This window comes from Rhinatrema bivittatum, chromosome 2 (genome assembly GCF_901001135.1).
Source record: "Rhinatrema bivittatum chromosome 2, aRhiBiv1.1, whole genome shotgun sequence".
NCBI lineage: Eukaryota > Metazoa > Chordata > Amphibia > Gymnophiona > Rhinatrematidae > Rhinatrema > Rhinatrema bivittatum.
The window spans coordinates 75,593,356-75,615,525 of NC_042616.1; the positions used below are offsets into that span (position 1 = coordinate 75,593,356).

General features: G+C 43.1%; 1 long non-coding RNA gene across 2 annotated transcripts in view; it reads left to right on the plus strand.

The window, feature by feature from the left end:
* LOC115086029 overlaps positions 1 to 20,961 on the plus strand; it is a 70,441-nt gene extending 49,480 nt beyond the window's left edge. The window contains exons 2-4 of one of the 2 annotated variants that reach the window (XR_003855015.1): positions 7,288 to 7,391; positions 19,824 to 19,872; positions 20,175 to 20,961. This is a non-coding gene — a long non-coding RNA (uncharacterized LOC115086029). The remainder of the gene's footprint in view (positions 1 to 7,287; positions 7,392 to 19,823; positions 19,873 to 20,174) is intronic. The other variant, XR_003855016.1, reaches the window with a different exon arrangement.
* The last annotated feature ends 1,209 nt before the right edge of the window (positions 20,962 to 22,170 follow it).

Here is a 22,170-nt window from a genome sequence, read left to right on the forward strand (position 1 = left end):
AAAAGGTAGATGATTTGGAGAACCGCTTGCGGAGGGATAATTTACGGTTCCTGGGACTACCCGAAATGGTAGATGACAAGGGACTAGGGGCGTTTCTAGAGGACTATCTCCCAGAGGCTGTGGGCCTGGCAGATTTGAGGGGCAAACTCAGAGTGGAAAGAGCGCACAGATTGGGGACCAGGCAGACCATGGATTTGCGGCCGATAATTGTGATTGCAAAAATTTTAAATTCAGCGATCAAGCTAAGAATTTGGCTGGCGTATCGAAAATGCCCAGAGAAAATATACAAAGGACACCGCATTAGAATAACTCAAGACTACTCAGCCCAGGTCTCACAATAGCGCAAAATGTTTCCCCCGATCTGTTCCACGCTGTTTGAGAAAAAGATAAAATTTGCCCTGCAGTACCCGGCAACATTGAATATATGGCGGAAGAATAAAACTTACAATTTCAAGGATCCCGAAGAGGTTCAAAAGTTCCTACAAACAGCAGTGTCCAGTCCAGTCATGCTCAGCAATTGCGGGCATGCGAACTGTATTATTTTTGTCCTCCAGTGCGGCCCCAATATGAAGGCTTTCGCGGCTGCAAGGCCTGACAGTGAGCATTCCAGATCCACCTGTCTAAAGGCACAGCTAGTCCAACCGGAGTGGGCTTTAGCTAGGAGAGGGCGAATGTGAGATACTGCTGACCTGAACTATTCTGGATTCCTTTTTATGGCTATGTGTGTAGAGACTATCGACTGGAGATGACATGACCAGATCGCAAAGCTTGGACTATCCTAGGACCTTGATCAGTCCCACATTGCCGAACTACAGTGCCAGTCCAGAGAGCTGCCGGGTCTGTGGCACCTAAGCATCCTAGACGGACCCTCACAATCGGCACATCTCCCTAGGGAGAGTGTCAGATAGTTGTTGCTTTTCTGTGTGGATGGGGGTTCTGGGGGGGGGGGGGGGAGAGAGAGAGAAGGGGGTAGGTCTCTGGGTGGATGGATGTTTGGACGAAGGATATGGGTGTGTTTTTTCTAGGTTGTATGGATGACTGGGAGTTTGAAGGGGTGTGTGATAGATACCAGTAGGTCTAATTTGCTAGACTTATTATCATTAGCTTTCAGGAATGCCCAGAGGGTATAGGGGGGCCCTCATCCCCGTAGCATGCATTTGTTTCATTTAGGCGACAGACCACTGTTCTCTACTTCCTATGCTTAAGCTGGTCTCTTGGAATGTACATGGCCTGGGATCGCCTATCAAACGGAAGAAGGTTTTGTCACATTTAAAAAAATTGTGTGGAGATATCGTCTGCATTCAGGAAACACATTTGAATGCTGCAGAAAGCCTTAAGCTACGTAGGGAATGGGTGAGTGCCTGTTTCTATGCAGAGGCCTGACATCGTAAGGCCGGAGTAGTGATTCTCATCAGCAAGTCTACTGATTTTGTGTTAGAACGCGCTATCCCAGACCCTGATGGCAGGTATATGTTAGTAATTGGACGCTGGCAGGGTCAACTAGTTACAATTTGTAATGTGTATACACCCACTAGAAACCCTCAGAAGTTCCTGGCAACTTTGATGGGTGTATTAATGACTGATAGAGAGGAACTGTTACTGGTTGAGGGGATTTTAATTGTGTTATGGTTGGCACTATGGATCGCTCTCCTCTGGGAGGGACCAAGATAGGGAAAAAAGGGGAGGGAGTGGACATAGTATGTTCCCAGACAGGGTTGCTTGATATATGGCGGATATTGAATCCGACAGCGAAGGAGTACTCCTTTTACTCTAATCCCCACAGTTCTTTCTCAAGAATTGACTACATATTACTGGCTAGTGAGGCGTTCCTTCAGGTGGTTCGGGCAGATATAAAAACGCCGGTGATTTCTGATCATTCCCCAATCTCACTAACCATTAAATTGGGACCCAACCCTACCAGCCCTAAACTGTGGAGATTTCCCCATGACCTTAGTGGCGACAAAGACTTCCAGCGGTTTCTTACACAAAAATGGCTAGATTATAAAAAGAACAATGCTCAGCATGTCAGTGACCCTCAATTGTATTGGGAGGCTGGGAAAGCCATTCTATGAGGGGAGATTATCGGGTACACCAGCGCCAGATATAAGCACTTGCACAAAGACATCCTGCACTTAGATCTGCTAACTAAGCAGGCTTGGAAAACCTTTCCATCTACCCCGTCAAAGGAGCATCAAATGGCGTATTTTAGCCTGCTTAACCAGTTAAACATGGTTTTACATATAAGAGCGGGTAAAGCCTTACAAGTATCGCAACATAATTATTTTAAATTTGGGAATAAAGTTAGAAGACCAATGGCCAACTTGGTACGTGCCACCTGGCCCCGGGCTTCAATACATGCCATGACTAATACACAGGGGCACAGAGTATATGATATCAGAGCTATTGGAGAAGTTTTTTGTGTTTTTTATGACACCATTAACAGGGCTGATCCTGCACCTCCACCCAATATAGAGGGGGAGGTTTCTCTGATTTACAGATGCCTTGCTTCATGGCCTCCCAGAAAGAATTTCTCAATAGGCCCATTCAATCATACGAAGTCACCCAAGTCATTAATACAATGGCATAGGAGAATCCGGATGGGTTCTCCTATGATTTCTATAAATTGCTTAAAGTTCACATTGCGGCTCCCCTAACGGATTTCTATGTGGATGGCCTTGCTAGAAACTTTTTTCCTCCAAAACTTAATAGTGCTCACATTATAGTTCTTCCAAAACCTGGAAAGGATCCCCTGAAACCCGAATTGTATCGACCTATCTTCCTATTTAATAGTGATTTAAAAATCCTAGCCAAAGTTTTAGTGGAGAGATTAGCTTTGGTGATCCCCCATTTGATAACAGAACAGCAAGTTGGATTTGTAAAGGACCATACAGCAACCAGCCATATTGTAAAAGGGCAACCTGTGCTGGCTATAGGATTCGATAGTGAAAAAGCGTTCGATAGAGTAGCTTGGCCATACATGTTTTCTGTGCTGCACAGATATGGGGTGGAAGGGGACTTTGAAAACTATATTCACCTACTATATGACAGGCCCAGCTCCCGGATCATAGTGAATGGTTCAGGTTCTGAACCGGTTCATATTCAGAGGGGGGTGCATCAGGGATGTCCTTTATCGCCACTGTTATACATACTGTCCATTAACCCTTTGTTACGTAAGATTGTGGCCAACCGGAACATTCAAGGCTTTGAGCGGGCACACCAGGGATTTAAAGTGGCGGCTGACACACCCCTACACTTCTTTGGGGCATTTGTTAACTACACAAGAGCAGTTTGGCATCTTTGCAGGGCTAAAAATAAATTGTGACAAGTCCGAAGCAATGGACGTCGCCAACAGATGCATTGGCCTGACAAGTTTCCTTTGCGCTGGGCTCCAGGAGTCCTTAAATATCTAGGGATTAAGATACTGAGGGCCCTTGATAATATTTACCAGCTTAATATCCAACCCCTTATGCGCCACACTCTGGAAACCCTAAACAGATGGCAGGGGTTGCCGCTGTCTTTGAGGGGTCGGGTCCATCTATACCAGATGATGGTTCTGCCTAAGTAGCTGTATGTTTTGCAGATGCTCCCAACCCGGCTTTCTACCATGGACATTCACAATCTTAATCAAGTGCTTTGGAAATTCCTATTGGGGGGGGGGGGGGGGAGGGCATCCCCTAACTGTGTTACAGTACTCTAGCCAGAGGGGAGGACTGGGATGCCCGGATGTGGGGAGATATAATGTGGCATGTAACCTGCGCTTTATCCGTGACTGGATATTTGAATCTTCCCACTACCTACTGTATCACCTAATACGAAGGTGGTATGGGGTACCCTCGCTGAACACCCTTCTACACATGAAGGCCTCAGCCCTACCATCATACCTTGAGGGGCATCTGTTGGTTTCCACTTGCAGGAAAACATTGGCACAGATATGTAAGGGGTTCAAACATTCACAGGGGATTACACCTATGTTGCTATTGCATGATAACCCCTTTTTTCCTCTGGGAGAGGGCGATACTCCGTTTTGCCGCTGGTATGCTGCAGGTCTCAAATATATGTACCAATTAATACACCCAGTTTCTGGCATACTGTACAGGTTTTCTGAGCTCCATCAGAAATTCCGGCTCCCAAACACAGATTTTTATGCTTTTTTGCAAGCCCGATACTTTTTTGCAGACATGCAAGGCCAGCTGGTAGTTGACCAAGGTCACTGCGGCGCTACAAAACCTATTAACTAGCAGATCTGCCAAATGTCCGAGCATCTCTGCTTTCTATAAAGAAATGGGAGTTGGTGAGGGTGATATTCATCTGCAAGCCTTATTTTCAGAAATGGAGGAACTGGAGTGAATTTACTTTATCTTATGAGGCTTTTTTGAAGTGTTTCTCTCAAATGTCTTACATCACCACCAATGAAGACCTGAGAGAAACACAGTATAAATTCTAATGGCAAGGATTTATCTCCTCTACTTAGGCAATCAAATCTCAGTTATGTGATTCTCCTATTTGCAAAAAGTGTGGGTCTCTGCCGGGGTCTTACTATCATGTTTTTTGGAATGTCCCTGCAATCAATCATTTTGGTCTCAAATCCAAACATTTTGTACGAACCTGTGGCATCATAAGGCTCTGCTGGACCTGTAGTGGTTGTTTGGAGCTCGAGTTGGGGGAACGTCGCAAGGCCCAGGATATCAACCATGGAGGTCTTTTTTGGTGAAGGCAGCCATAGTAGGACAAAAAGTGATCCTAACACGGTGGTTAGACGATAAAGCCCCCAATTGGGATCATTTGTTCAAACAAATGCCTCGCCTCTGCATGCATGAATTGTACATTTTTCAACACCAACAGTCCTCTAATAAGCAGGTATGGATTTCGTTCTTATCCTACTTACAACCTACGACCTTACTGGTTCAGAGGAAGGACTTGGGGACACAACTCTAGGGGTTGAGGCGCTTGGGTCTGACACCTTAGAAACCTCTTTGGTGGGGGGGGGGCTCATACCCACAGGATACAATCCAATGCCAATTTGATGGGGGCGCCTAATCCACTACAGGTCTCATACTCTTCAGCCCATTCTCATCTAATATCATTCACCTTTCACACCCGGCCTGTACCACCAAAGGTTTGCCACCTAAGGTAAGCCTTCAGTGCTGTGACTCTTTGAACCAGTGTTTATCTACCTAGGAGGGGGGGGGAGGGGGGAGTGGGGTGGGAGGGTTTCAGAACTCTTTTCACACTCGCTGGACTTCTTCCTAATGGGATAGTACATGAGGGGTTAATCAGTTTTGCTAGTTTATACACAATGTTCTTGTTGTTGTTGCTGTTATTACCTCCTCAGAAGATTCTTTTCAAGAATGCATGCAGGGTACCTGCTATACCTACAAGACATTTGTTCTATTCGATTTGCATACATACCGATATTATTTGTGATTGTCTTTCTTATACCCGGTTCTCTCCTCAGTGGCATGTTCAGTGACTCTCTTTTGATTATGTGCTAATTCTTTCCTATGTTACACTGTGACTAGCTGTTATTTATTTATTTAACAGTTTTTTATACCGACCTTCATAGTAATTAACCATATCGGATCGGTTTACATTTAACAAGGGTACAACTGGAGAAACAATTTAAGTAAACGATGGATAACAATAGGTAGGAATAAGTCAAAGTTACAATCAACAGGGAAATAGAACTTGGAAGCTTGCAACAAGCTGGAAAGAAGATAAAGGCCGGAAATAAATATAAAGTGTTACCATAGAGTTATGGCGCAATGTTATGGCACAATGTTATGGCGCAATGTTACTGACTGTTAAATGTGATAATCCAAATAAAAACAATTTATAAAAAAGGATAGAGACAGGATTGAGGTGGACCAGATAAGGGCTACCAAAATGGTGTGGGGTAGTATCATAAAACTTATGAAGAGAAACTGAAGGATATGAATATGTATACCCTGGAAGAGAGGAGGTGCAGGGGTGATATGATACCGACCTTCAGATACCTTAAAAGGTAAATATTAATAAGGTTTCCAATGGTGCCTTACATAGTTTTGCAGAAAGGGAGCAGATACATGAGAGAAAAAGAACTGATACATATTCAGTTTAGTGGGCACGTAATATTTAGCTTTCCCAAAGCTAGGTAATATGAATGTTACTTATTATATTTTTGCATTAATGTGCATACTAAAAGCATGGATACACTATTATGGCAATATTTTATCATGTATATATGTATATTTTATCATGTATATGCTAAAAATTTTTGCATCACATGTTGAGTAGCATTTTAGCACGCATATTAAATTTTTACCGAATTGCACACTTAAAATATTTTTAGTATGAGTTTTGTTGAATAGGCCCCTTTTGTTCTGCTGAGTTTTGGGGGTTTCTGTATTTGTCCTGAATGGAAGTGGATACTGCTCTGACTGATATTACTGCTGTACTTGAGGGAAAATTACTATTTTTAATGTTAGAATTACTAGAGCTATTTTACTGAGAAGGCCATAAAGAAGCAGAGTGGGTAAGTGAAGAGTAAAATAGTATTATTTGCTCTGAATTGTTTGCCGGGGAATGATTCTTACCTCAAGATGCCAAGACTATCCTTTTATATTTGTTAGTGGGCAATTTTCACTTTAGCTGCAAACAGGTTGACTGTAGACACATTGTCGCACTAGCAGATCTGCTTTTATTTAAGTCAGCATGTGAGTAAACTGACATGGATAAAAATAAAGAAAGCAATGATGCCCATTCTGCCAAATTAATTGGTGATTTTAAATAGGAAAGGACCACAAAAACAATTCACCAGAAAAATTCATTCAGCTTGAAAAACAGGTGAAATTTGGAAGGCCAAATATTATCACCACTCTTATACCATGAAGGAGGGAAAGACTTCAGGAATCAGTCAAATATGTGACATACACATGCAACTTAAATATTCATAATAGCTCACAAAAACCTTCCAGGCCGAAAGAGAGAAAGAAACTTAAGGTAAAGATCATTTGAGGACAGGGGAGAACCTCTCCCACAGCCCAGCTGTGACCTGAACAGATGGAATCCTGGTGAAGCCTTCAGAGAAAAACCTAGTCAATAGAACAGGGGAATGATGTTTGAAAAGGACTGCCTGAGATAGGCAAGAGACTGTTTTGTTTCTCCTACTGAACTGATGGGAGTGAAGCCCTCGAAGGTGGGCCTAGTGCTTCAGCTTGAGTACATGAGCTGGTGAAGAAGATATAGGTTGTAACAATTGTGGGTTTTCTTCTTTTTCTTCTCTTGTGCTCCCTTGATATCTGAACTTAGCTATGGAGGGTGTGGTAGTAGCCCACTCTGTCGGAGGATGTGAGAGAGCAGCCTGTTAAAGCCTACTTTCTTGCCCTAATGGGGTTCCAAGGCATCAGGAAACTGTAAGTACACTTGCTGTTTTGAGGGTTCTACCTGTGGCTAACCAGAAGGCTTGGTTTATGTGAATAGGGTAAATAAAATAAATACCTGCCCAATTGTTGCTGGGGCCATGGGAGCCTGGGTTGCTCATGGCAGCCAGAGAGAGCCCAGAAGTGCTGTGATGAGTTGTTTTTTTTTTAAATAGATAAATGCTGCTCAGTGGAGTTGGTGCCACACTGCAGCAGTAACGCTAGAAATGCTGCCTCTGCCAGCTTGAGCCAGCAGAGAACAATAGGGCTGTAATCAAAGCCCCGGCAAGATTACAGTGCAGGCCAAGGGGTCCTCACAGACTTGGTGCAGTGATGTCAGCGAGAGGCTGCCTACACAGTGCCTGTAGGAAAATTAAAGTTTAAAAGGTGATTAAAACTTGTCAGAAACTGGGGTTTGGTGGTCGTGGTCACTAGCTGAGATCATATAAAAATGGATTTAACCCTTGGTTAGGAAAAAAATGTTTATTATGTAAGTTAAAAATATAATTAGCTGTAAAAATGTTAAAATAGCTAATATGGTCATGAAAAGACACAGAACTACTGTTACCTTTATTTAGAAGCTAATCTGAAACAGGCCCATATAGTAAACCGCGCGGGAGAGCCTGCGCTCCGAGGCGAGCACCCGCTCTCCCAACGTGCGCCCAGGCACCTCTCCTGGGCATGCGATTCAGTATTTAAATTAGGGCCCACGCTAATAAGGAGGCGGCGGCTGTCAGCGGGTTTGACAGCCGATGCTTAATTTTACCAGTGTCGGTTGTCGAACCCGCTGACAGCCACGGGTTCGGAACACGGATGCCGGTAAAATTGAGCATCCATTTTCCAACCTGCAGGCCACAGGCAGAATTATTATTTTTTTTTTATAAGATTTTTATTTTTTATTTTTGGGGCCTCCGACTTAATATCGCTATGATATTAAGTCGGAGGGTGTACGGAAAAGCAATTTTTTTCTGCTTTTTTGTACACTTGCCTGGTGCCGTCTGAAATTAACTCCTGCCTTTGGCTTTCTGTATTGCGGGTGAATACCTAATAGGCTCATCAACATGCATTTGCATGTGATGAGCGCCATTAGTTTGTTTTTTTTTTGGGGGGGGGGGGGTTGGCCGTGCTTTTCCCACACGCTATTACCCCTTACATTATAAGGGGTAATAATAGTGACGGTTACAATAGCGCATCAAAAACACGCGTCCAAATAGGGGCTAATGGTGCACTCAGCCGAGCGCACCGTTCTGTATTGGCCTGAAAGTTTGGTCTGATTTAGAACTGTGCGAGTGGAGTTTTCTTATTGGTTTCATTTTCTAGCTCTGGGAGTGAAAAAAAGAAAACTCATTCCCATCCCATAGACAATGCCATGGTCTATGCAAGGCAGCTGGGGTGATTAAGTCTGCTCGTAATACCAAACTGAGACAAAGCACAGAAAGATTTAAGAAGTAATTTGCCTTTAAAAAATGTTTTGAACATACTTAAAATTCTTTTGAAAGCTGTGTACCTTAGTCAAGGTGTTTTTAAAAATGTTCTTGGTGGATAAGAAGGTCTTTCAAAGTAAATGAGAGCTGTTTCTTGAAGAGACTTCAGAGAAGTGTGGACCTCGTCTGAGGATTTTTCAGTATGCACGAGTAGACTGAGTCAGAGAGAGGCTGTGTAGATGCCGCAGAGGGAAAGCCTGTGGAGACTGCCCAGAGAGCTGGCTGGAGCCTGAAGCAGGGAAAGCTGTGTGACAGAGACTGAGAGAGATCTGTGTGCCTGGATACTGCAAGGAGAGCTACTGTGCAGGAAATCTGAAGCAGGACTGTGTGTTGCAGTCCGAAGCAGAGAGAGAAAGCAGCACGTGGAACCTGAAGCAGGGCTGTGTTTTGCACTATGAGGCAGAGAAAGCCCGTGCAGTCTGAGAGAGGGCTGTGGTGTGTGCTATAGGCTGCTAGCAGAGCTGGTGTGACAGTGTGAAAGTGTGCTTATTGTAGTTCTAATCCTTTACTTAAGTACAGGGGCGGATTGTGGGGAAATAGTGGCCGGGGGGATTTTTCTCCATACTGGCCCATGGGTACCCAATTACACATACAAGATAATTTACATATATAATTTACATATATATGCACACACCCCTTAAAACATAAAAAAAGCTACCCGGCATGCACATGTTATAAAATCCATGGGCCGCGCCCACATATATAATTTATAAGATATTTCAGTAAGTACTTTCATTCAACAAGAAACCTGTTGTGCTGCTGCACATGTGTTCACTTAGGGGCGGATTTTAAAAGGCCTGCGCGCGTAAATCCTTCTAGATTTACGCGCGCAGGCCTTTTAAAATGGCGCCGTACGGCCGGCGCCATTTTGCTTTGCCGTACAGCAAAATGGCGCCGGCCGTACGGCAACACGATTCGAGCGCAGGAGGTCGTTCCCGGACCCCCGCTGGACTTTTGGCAAGTCTTGTGGGGGTCAGGAGGCCCCCCCAAGCTCGCCAAAAGTCCCTGGGGGTCCAGCGGGGGTCCGGAAGCGATCTTCTATGCTCGTGACGTCGGGGCGCCGGCACTACTTTTGCCCTGTCATATGACAGGGCAAAGGTAGCGCCGGCGCCATTTTCTATCAACGCGCCCGACGCCCGAGAGTGGAAGATCCCAACGGGACCCCCCCACTGGACCCCAGGTAATTTAAGACATTTTGGGGGGGGGTTCTGGAGGGTGGGGGATTTATTTTAAAGGGTCAGGGTGGGTTTTAGGGATGTTTTAATGTGCTGGTTTTCCCGCCCTCCCCCGATTCACGATTTACACGATATTTAGAAAAACAAAACCGCGACAATCCGATTCCCTCCCCCCCCCAGCCGAAATCGATCGTTAAGACGATCGATCACACGATACACATCTCTAGTGTTTAGATAGGGCCGAGGGGGTGGGTTAGGTTGGGGAAGGGAGGGGAAGGGAGGGGAAGGTGGGGGGAGGTCGAAGGAAAGTTCCCTCCGAGGCCGCTCCGAAATCGGAGCGGCCTCGGAGGGAACAAGCAGGTTGCACAAATGTGCACCCCCTTGCGCGCGCCAACCCCGGATTTTATAAGATACGCTCAGCTACGCACGTATCTTATAAAATCCAGCGTACTTTTGTTCGCGCCTGGTGTGCGAACAAAAGTACGCGATCGCATATTTTTTAAAGATCTACCCCTATGGAGGTAATTTTCAAAGGAGTTACATGTGTATACGTAACATACTAATTTAGCAATTTTCAAAAGTTCATTTATGCACTTTCAGTGCACTTATGCATCTAAGAGCTATTGATTATTCACCCTCCCCATCTGGACTTCACCCGGACCTCTAGCACTCCTAGTTAAGGCTGAAGCACAGAGAATGGGGGACCTACGACACATTTCAAACAGTTAAAAAATAGATTATCAGATAATTAATATTTCATATAAAAAAAATTTCCAAACACTAATAAAATATTTCACAACAGCAGACAATACCCAACAATTGAAACCAATAAAGATTTAAATATCCCCTATTCTTAAATAAATAACATGTTTCAGAACATTTTCTTTTGATTCCAAAAGCTCAGAGATGGTCAGGAGTGAGGGATGTGCACAGGCTTTCTCCTCTTGCTCTCATATACACACATTTAACACATCCACACTCTCTCCGGAACTCACTGACACACACATGTTCAGACACACACAGTGACACACAGTCATTGACTCATACGCACAGGCAGTCACATACGCTCACTGACACACAAATCCTCAGTCTCACACACTTTTTCAGACATAAAAATGCTCAGTCTCACACACACGTTCTCAGATACTCACTGATACAAATGCTCAGTCTCATACATTTTGGCAGATGCTCACTGACACAAATGCCCTGTCTCGCACACACTTTCTCACATGCTAACACACAAATATTCAGTCTCACACACATTTTCTCAGTGTCACACATGCTTACTCACACAGTCACATACACTCACATACTGTCTCTCCTCCATCCCCCCAAAAATGCAGAGCCAATAGCAGCAGCCTATTAACTTTAAAAACTGGGGGGGGGGGGTTTACTCACATTGGTGGTTAGGGGGATACAAACAAAGCCCTGGATTAACAGGTTCCTGGTGAGCTGACTGCCTGTTGCTGCGGGAGGAGGCAGGCTGTAAGCCTCCATACTGTTTTTGGTTTTTTGTTGTTTTTTTTTTGGGGGGGGGGGGGGTTTGTCATGGCCCAAGGAGTAGGGGGACCCGCAGCAGAGGATCAGAAGTTCTTGCAGCATGGAGCCAGCTGTGAGACAGCAGTGGAAAGCCTACTGCCCGATTCCCGAAGGGAGAGAGACAACCCGAGCCGACGAGGGGAGTGACTACATAGTTTCGGGCCTCCATGGTGAAGGTGGGGGGCGGGCCTAGCTGACACAGCTACAGCCCTGCCTCCTCAGACCCTTGCAGCTTCTTCCTCGAGCTTGGGCTGCACAACCCCGCCGACGCTGCTACGGCCTCTTCTCCTTGTGCCGTGAAAGCCCCCACCGACCCAGCAGCATTGCGCCGCCTCCTTAGCGATAGCTAATGCTGAGACTCGGGGCTCCGATGGGGCTAACGATGCCCCTGAGGGAAACTATTATAAAAGAAACGCGACTGGGGACCCAGTGTTAGTCACGGCAGCCTTGCAGGCATGGGGGCGGCTGCTGGGACCAACACTAACCACGTGATTCACTGGACCGGCCCACCGGGGCATGCCCGAAGCCCCCGATAGGCCAATCCGCCCCTGCTCAGGTAAGACATTAGTTAAAATTAGGGCTACATTGCTCTAGCTGGTCTGCAATATTTTTGCCAGCTTTGATAGATAAGTGGATGTGAGAAAAGTAGATGATTGATGGTCTGATTCTGAGCTGATTTAATTGAAATAGATACTACCTCAGAAAGAAACATTTTCATTAAGTTCTACAGACTTCAGATTGTGTACACTCCACCTGTAGATAAAGGTGCTGCAGTGTTTAATCACAGGACCTGTAAATAAAGGTACCTCTGTGCTGTTTCCTTAGAGGAAAAGATATTTGACATAACTTGTAATATAGAAGTCCTACAACTTGTCCCTGTCTTTATTGGCAAATAAGTGTGGAATGTGTGAGAGAGAGTGTGATTAAATATTTTCTTTACTTTGTGAATTCTCTCAAAGCCAGCATCCTTAGAGAGGGTTGAAATATTTTTTTGATTTCTAATAGCAGGAACTCCAGTGTCATTTATACACATACACACACGCTAGCAACATTATAGACTGTGGAACACTGTCGGTGTGAGGCAGGCGGTCTTTATTACTGATTTGGTTTAAGGTAACGTAGTAGATGAACCCCTGTATCCTGAGATTTCATGGTCAGCTCTCAAAAATTATTACCCAGCAATCAAAGATAAGTGCGTACCAATGAACTGTGACATAATTTTGGTAAAATAAACTAATGCAGCACACAAGGACATTCTAGAGTTCAAAGTCATTGAGTTAAAGCAGGTTAAAGATAAAATTTGTTAATACTTACCTGGAGATTCCCAGAATTGCTTAAAGAGCTTGAAATAACAAGTTAACACAAAGAATCAGATTTCTTGAATTAAAGTTGAAATTCAACATTTGTTCTCATTAAGAAGTAATCCTTGTACAGGAAACGGTTTCTATTCCAAACTGTGCTAAGAATTGGAGTAAGAGTCACATATGAAAACTTGCTTTTTGTATACCAGAAGTAAATTATTTCACATTGAAATTATTGACATTATTGAAAGGTTTGTTTGTTCATTAATTACACATGTTTCTAGAAGTGAAGAACCTAGAAAATTATCCATTTGCCAGCAAAATAAAATCCTTTAATCTAATTATAAAAGTGCCTCTGAAATCATTTTTCTATTTTGATTTATTTTCTGGTGAAGACACTCTGGGTGTGCAAACTATCTCCATAACATCTTTAAAAGCAGAAACCCCAATAGCTGTACCATCTGGCTACCCACATGAGATCGTTTGGTGCCCAAGGGTGTTTACATTTAGGGGACTCTAACCCTTCCACAAGACACTTAATGGAGGCTAATTTCCCAGGGAACTATATAAGAATCCCCTATTGTATAACCAGTGGTTAACTTCTATGCTCCCGATAAATACAGACTGTGCTTCTGGAGTGAGGAAAAGTGAATTGACTGTGCAGCTTCCAGACTTGTGCCCCAATCTTGAGAGACAATTCTCTTACAATTGTTTGTACTCCAGCAGAACAACAGGTACACAGCACCATCCCTGAAATGGCTATGTTTGGGGTCAAACCCACAACGAAGGGTGGAGCAATGGACAAACACACTAATATGAACACAATTTGTTTTTTCTGGTTTGTTTTACATGGATCTTTGCAATTGATTTTGCAACACACCTGTTGGATTATGTTTGGTGTCAGCCAGAAAGACTCCTCCAGATTTGAGCACACATGAGTGTTTGAATTAGACATTTAAGAAATGGAAGGCATGGTCTTAAGTAGAAAAGTAGATGATTTTATACATAAATGCATATTTACTTTTATGTATTTATTTTCAAAATGTATAACCTGCTGAGCCATAAATCTTAGTAGGGAACAACAAAACATACATAGTTGTAACAAGAACCCAGCGGTATAAAGCCATATAAAAATGTAAAAACTAAAACCAAAATCTTGGACCTGATGCAACAATGGACCGGCAACCAATGTAACTTGGCCAACATAGGCAATATATGGATAAACTGGATTCCAAATTTTGGATAAGCTGTAATACTTTTAAAGTTAATTTTGGAAGATCCCAAAATAAAGCACTATAATAATCTAATGTAGACAATATAAATGACTATGGGCCTCATTTTCTAAAGTATCGCAGGCCTGCAATACTTTAGAAGATGAGGAGTGAGGGGCCGAAATGGGGGGAGGGCCTGCGCTATCCGGCAGCGATCGCACTGTTGCGGTGCGATCGCTGCTGGTTTCACACCCAATAGCACCACCATAGGAGGTGTAGCTATTGGGAGCGAAAGCTGCCGCGAAAAGGCACTTACCATTTCGCTGTCTGCAGCGTCAGTGCAGAGTTGGCCCCGGTGACGCCCCGACTCCTCCTCTTCCGGGGCCGACTCCGCCCCGACTCCACCCCCATCCTGGTATCACGTGCGAGCGGCGTGGAAAATGAGGCCCTATGTCACTAACCAGATATCTGCAGATCTCAAAAAAGGTTTTAAAGAATGCAAAAGATGCAACTTAAAATAAGAAGTTTAAATTACCAAATGACGGTATATAAAACTTGATAAATAAATACATTAGTTTATATATGAGGATGTAGTGAAAGAGCAGTCTACCACCATGCTAAGATCTCTCACTTGGTAATTGATAGGGTTTGTTACATTACCATAGATCCAACATGACAGGGCATTTGGTATGTCTTGCTATGACTACAGCACAATCTTTGTTTTTCCACAATTAGCTTTCATTTATTCTCGGTTATCCACCGATTAATTGCAGAAAAACAGCTATTTTTACAATGCAGCATCAAAAGATGATCCAATGGCAAAAAAAATTAAACATTATCGGCGAGCAACTTGAATAAAATATCTAAATGGGACATAATATCACATAAAAATCATAAATATGTATTAAAATTGATCTCAATGTTCCTAGCCATTCTTGGTTACAGGTTTTCCCATGTCAAACGTTTCAAAATGCAGTCATAGTTACAAAATGGAGATGCTCCTTGGACTGCCCTCTTTGAATAACACTGTTGTATGTACCCAAGTTGTACAATTTACCAAAAAAAAAAATTTACAAAAAAAAAATTGAAGAGAAGCAATAATTAGGGATGTGAATCGTTTTTTGATGATTTAAAATATCGTCCAATATATTTTAAATCATCAAAAATCGTTAGAAGCGCGATACAATAGGAATTCCCCCGATTTATCGTCAAAAATCGTAAATCGGGGGAAGGGGGAGGGGAAGGGGGAGGGCGGAAAAACCGGCACACTAAAACAACCCTAAAACCCACCCCGACCCTTTAAAATAAATCCCCCACCCTCCCGAACCCCCCCAAAATGCCTTAAATTATCTGGGGTCCAGAGCGGGGGTCCCGGTGTGATCTTTTACTCTCGGGCCTGCGGTGCGTTGTAGAAATGGCGCCGGCGCTACCTTTGCCCCGTCATATGACAGGTCAAAGGTAGCGCCGGCGCCATTTTGTTTTTTGTCCCCCGACGTCAGGAGCGTAGGAGATCGCTCCCGGACCCCCGCTGGACCCCCAGGGACTTTTGGCCAGCTTGGGGGGGCCTCCTGACCCCCACAAGACTTGCCAAAAGTCCAGCGGGGGTCCGGGAGCGACCTCCTGCACTCGAATCGTTTTGCCGTACGGCCGGCGCCATTTTGCGCAAAATGGCGCCGGCCGGCCGGCGCCATTTCTACAACGCACCGCAGGCCCGAGAGTAAAGATCACACCGGGACCCCCGCTCTGGACCCCAGGTAATTTAAGGCATTTTGGGGGGGTTCGGGAGGGTGGGGGATTTATTTTAAAGGGTCGGGGTGGGTTTTAGGGATGTTTTAGTGTGCCGGTTTTCCCGCCCTCCCCCGATTTACGATTTACACGATATTTACAAAAACAAAACCGCGACGATCCGATTCCCTCTCCCCCAGCCGAAATCGATCGTTAAGACGATCGATCACACGATTCACATCTCTAGCAATAATACCCAATGATACCCAATAATACCCAATGATTTAAGCCATACCAACAAGATGGAATGGTCAATTATATCAAATGCAGCCACTTGGTCTAGTAAAACAAGAGAATGGTTAGTCCCAGTATCAAAGCCATGGAAAATAATATAAAAAATGTAGAGAAGTAATGTCTTAGTACTGTGTTGAGGGCAAAATCCAAACTAAGAATCATGTAAAACATGATGATCATCAAGGAAGTTCTGCAATTGATAGACAACAATCTTTCCCAACTCCTTGGCTAACATAGGAATAGAAGATATATGTCAATAACATGACAAGTTATCTGGAGCTAGATTAGCTTTCTTCAACAATGATTGTTCAGTAGCTGATTTCAATCCATCAGGAACCTCACCTTGACTCAATGAAGTATAAACAATAAATTTAATAAATTATCCCAGATCCTCCTGTAGAATTTTTATCACTGTAGATGAACAAAGATTAAAATGGTAGAAACTATCTTTCAATTTTCTGACAAATGCACAGATCTCAGAAGTAGAAGGAAGAGAAAATTCACTCTAAAACACCTCAGTCATAATATTCTGCAAGGATAGGTGGGGATTGTCACATAAGAAATCAACTATTAATACTATTTTCTCATGAACAAATGACACACAGTACTCTCAGTGTACTGCAGATGCAGTCAGTTGTCTTCTAGGAAGTAGGTTAACTAAGGAATTAATTAATTATCTGCAAAAATTCCCACAGATAGAAATAGCAATGGCAATGCACTATGAATAGAAATCCTTCTTAGCACCATTTAAGGCACACTTATAGGTGACTAACCTTATAGTTCAGAATATATATTATGCTTTTGCCAAGAGCATTCAGCACTATAGTCTAAAATTTTCATAGGTGCCAAATCTTTTAATGCAGAATAAAGTGTAGACTGCCATATATCTACCAGATTCCCTACTGCAGTATTGTATAAAGGTATAAGATTAGGTAGCCAACAGACAAGAAGTTGATAGTATCAACAAGAGAATCCCATGTAACAAAGTGAGAAGACTTAAAAGGCTGAAAAACCATAACTGTTTTACACTGCTGGGTGTTATATATGAACCATGCAATTGTATTTCTAGGGTTCAGAGAACCCTAGCCCTCAGAGAACAAGTTCAATTTCTGGAGGCTAGAGTGTCAGACCTGGAGGAGCAAAGGGAAACAGAGAGGTTGTTGATTCTAAAGAAACCACTGCAGCAGTATGTAATCAGAAGCTTTAATTAGAGAAAGATAGAGTCAAAGGGGACAGGGACAGGGACCGGAACAAAGCACAAGAAGATAATTTGTTCCAGGGACTAACAGGTCTATACAATTGTAAAAACACCCAGTTACCCAATTTTTACAGCAATGTGTATAACAATATATACCCTTCATACTGACCAATCAGAGCATATTCAGAGTGTTGATTTTAGATTTATTTATTTAATGAGTTTTATATTCCATCATTTGGTAAAGCCATCACAACGGTTTACAAAAGCTCAAAATGCAGGATTTTTAACAATTGAACAAAAAGGGATAACAGGAAGTATATTAAACAAAGGAGAGAGATTCAGTTGCAAAGATATTAACTGGCATTTGCACTACAGGTTGCACTAAGGGGTGCACAAAGGGGAGATAAGTGCAGTACATTTGATTTGAGAATGTATTAGACCAATCATATAATGGGTCTGGGGTGTTGGCTCAGTGCATTCCAGCACATAGCCAGGGTCCTCTGCTTTCTTTGTCTAAAACTAGTATATAGGAATACAGCAGAAAGAGGTGTCTCAGAAAGACAGTGCATACATACATCCCCCTCTTGAAGGGTTATGCCTAGAAACCCTTCACATATGGGCGGGGCCGTGGGTGCCTGTCTTAGGTTGTCCCTTACATCCTAAACTAGCCTTAGGTGAAGAAATCTTACCCATCCTTGGCTAAGCCCACTGTTTTTCCCTGCCCATCTGATTCATGGGGAAGCTCATGCATGTCCATCATTAAGCACTTGATCTTGCACTGCAGATGAAGAGTTGACCATAATTTTCAGTTCAGGCATCCTGGGCATGGCTGCAGTGATGTTAGATCCAAATCGTCGAAGGCAGAGTCATATGCATGGTAGGCAAAGGCATAGCAAAAGTCCAATATATCATGCTAGTCCTGTAAGTTATTGATGGTGCTATGCAGTATTATGACAACAACATGTAGCAGTGAAAACAATCTCTGTATGGATATTCCTAAATCAATTGTGGCAGTCACCTCTCCAAAAGGTGACCCAGCTGTGGATAGGAAGGCTTCTAAACGAGTTTTGGTCAAGAGGGATATGCTGTTAATGTAGCTGAGGGCTAGTTCTACTGCTTCATCTTTGGGTGCTTCTGGGGAAGCGGGGGCTAATACCCCTCTTAGATCAATGGTGTGTCTGAGTGTAATTGGGGATAATCATAGAAAAAAGTGACAGCTGACTGTGAGAAAGTCTTTAGAATGCTATGTGGTCTAAAACAAAATAATATACTTTGCAGGGTTGCTAAACCATCAGTGTGAGTCTTTGCACAGGAAAAGGAAGAAATGTAGTCAAATAAAAAACCATAAATAAGGAAAAATAATATCTTCCCCTCTGGAATCCCAAATGTAAACAAACTAGCTTATAGATAGAGATAGAAGAGCATTTCAAGAAATCATGCATTAGAAATTTTTGGACTGGAGATTTCTACAAGTGTAAAAATTGCATAACCTCAAATTATATCATTGATGTAGGTAATCTAAATCATGACACTTGCAAAAAGGCATAATAAGTAGATAATATAACAATCAATTATCACATGGCAGATCAAGGTACATTGATTCATGTGATCAAGAAAACTACATCAGGGTAACGAAACATAAAACAAAGAAGAATTTTTTTTCATGCGGCCCGATCGGGTTTTTTTTTATCGGCTGCGCCAGAGCTTTTAAACAAAAAACCCACCCCGACACTTTAAAACAGCTCCCTTAGCTTCCCCCACCCTCCCAACCCCCCCAAAACATTTTAAAATTACCTGGTGGTCCGGGGGGGGGGCCCAGGAGCGATCTCCCACTCTCGGGCCATCGGCTGCCACTAATAAAAATGGTGCCGATGGCCCTTTTCCCTTACCATGTGACAGGGTATCCGTGCCATTGGCCGGCCCCTGTCACATGGTAGGAGTAATGGACGGCCGGCGCCATCTTTAAAAATGGCACTATTTTTCCTGGCACTGAAGTCAGGCTAACCAGTTTGTAGTTTCCCGGATCGCCCCTGGAGCCCTTTTTAAATATTGGGGTTACATTTGCTATCCTCCAGTCTTCAGGTACAATGGATGATTTTAATGATAAGTTACAAATATTTACTAATATGTCTGAAATTTCATTTTTTAGTTCCTTCAGAACTCTGGGGTGTATACCATCCGGTCCGGGTGATTTACTACTCTTCAGTTTGTCAATCAGGCCTACCACATCTTCTAGGTTCACCGTGATTTGATTCAGTCCATCTGTATCATTACCCATGAAAACCTTCTCCATTACGGGTACCTCCCCAACATCCTCTTCAGTAAACACCGAAGCAAAGAAATCATTTAATCTTTCCGCGATGGCCTTATCTTCCCTAAGTGCCCCTTTAACCCCTCATATATCTTGTTAGCATTGCATGTTAACTTTATGGCTCATGAGGGGTTGACTGATGTTTGATCACTCTTTTTCTTTTCTTGATTTCCACTTTTTTCCAACAGTTATTTTGAGATGTGCGGGAATGATTACCCTACCGTCGTCCTCCTTATGGTAATACTAACCGATTCAATTTTAAAAATATGGCACATCTCTCTTTACTTTTCCTGTTATAAGAATTCTTATTCGATTAGTAAAATTCATTAATATAAATAAATATATAATTTTATATATATATATATATATATATATATATATTTATTTTTTTGTCCTCCGGATTGAAAATTGGGCTTCACTTAACACATTATTCCATGAGCCACATGTTTAGAGTAAGACGACGGTACTGCTATAATGTCCGATGTACTCTTCAGAGGTTATAGAATAACTGCAACCTCTTTCTCTATCTTTATCCACAGATAGAGTGGACGATGGTGATGTAACCAGCAAGGAATCCATTCCCACGCCAGATGATTTTATGTTCCCAATTTCGAGCGCTAAGTCCCCCAGCCAACACATGTCTACAGAGGAAGTGGTTACATTGAACCTGTTTGATGTGTCTTCTATCAGCCAACCACCTGAACCATCGGTACCCCTGGCACATGAGGATTCAGCACCCTTGGAACCCTTTCTTGAATCGCAACCATCTCAGCTACAGGCTGACGCTCCACCAGTACTGGAAACGGTGTCAGTAGCGCAAGACCTTGAACTGGCACTTTTTGGAACTGATGGACTAAGCGAGCAGTTTTTGAGTGGACTAACCTCACAGCAGGATCAGCATAATGAACTCATCCTCCAGGAAGTGCAGTTGATGTGATCCAACCTAAACACTGGGATGGCTGCTCAAGCAAATGCGATTCGAGAAACGATGGCGGAATTGATCGGCACAATTCGAGAACTTGCCTCAGCTTATCGTTCCATTAACCAAGCGTAAATTTTTCAATAAAAGTTCTTTTTGGCAATTAAACAACATATCGTTTAATGTCACATCCCGCACTGAATATGTCCAAAAAAATGTTAAATAATCAAAGTGGTCAATATTGCAACATAGCAGAATAGCAATTTATTTTAATAGTTACAGATATATACATAGGGGATGGGATGGGTACGGCAAGGGAAGGGACCATGCTGAATGGGGGAATAAGAGCATCATCATCATTGCGGTTGGAGGGAGAGACCAGGTTGATAACATCAATGTTGATGTCATCCTCATCCCCTATGTCTGGTATGAAGGTACAGATGGGGGCAGGCGAGACGGGGGGGGGGGGGGGGAATCCTTGGCGCTGGAGGGGCGCTCCACGTGCAAGAGTATAAAATACAAGGATAGACAAAAATGTATACAATGGCTAGACACACTTTATTGATGTTATACTTCAAGGAATGTAAATTAAACCATAAAAAAACAGAAAACAATGACTTAGTTTCTGATTGCTGGGAAAAGCTTTGATGTTCATACAAGGAAAGAAAGAAATATCGGTTAAATGTTTATAAACTTTTTATCGATTTTACACTTCAAAGAATATTAATGCAACCATAAAAAACAGAAGACAATGAATACTTTTGTAATTGTAAAGGGTTTGATGGAGAGATCAGCTTGTAAAGGGTTTGATGGAAGGGTCATCTTGCTGGAAAATGTTCTGAGGGATGGATTGTTAGATGGACGGATCACAGCTCCTGAAACAAAAACAAGACAAGTGTAAATAGGCCGTACAGGCATAGAAATGATTAATATCTCGAATTAATCAGAGCGATGTACTACAATGAAAGTGCCACATCAGTATGGGACCCTGGAGACAGGAGTGGTGCTACAAGACAGAATAAGAGCAGTTAGGAAAAATGAATGTATAACATTTAATAACTTACAAGAGAAATAACTTTCGATGATTCTTCGTCGGACTTCATGACCCCGTGCAGTGTTGTCTACTTCAGCTACCGGTTCCACAGGCAGATCTGGTGGCAGGTTTTCAGCTACCTCTGCATCCACACCAAATCTCTGACAAATGTTGTGTAGCATGCAGCAGGCAACAATTATGCTCACCACCTTTTCTGCACTGTACTGCAGAGCTCCCCCTGAGCAATCCAGACATCGGAAACGCCCCTTCAGAGCTCCAAAAGTGTGCTCGATCACGTTTCTGGTGCTGCCATGAGCCTCATTGTAGCGTTTTTCGGCCGCTGTGCATGGGGACTGGAGTGGAGTTAGCAAACAGGGCTTACAGCCTTAGCCGCCATCACCTATAGGATCAATAATCCGGAATGCATGAAAAACAACTTTGCATCACCTAACATCATAAACATAACATCATAAACATAATTGTATACCGAACATCCCTAACATCCCAGACCTGCACACATGACAGATAGAATCACAGGCAGTAGACATTGTCACTTACCAAGTAGCCAACCTTCACCGTACTT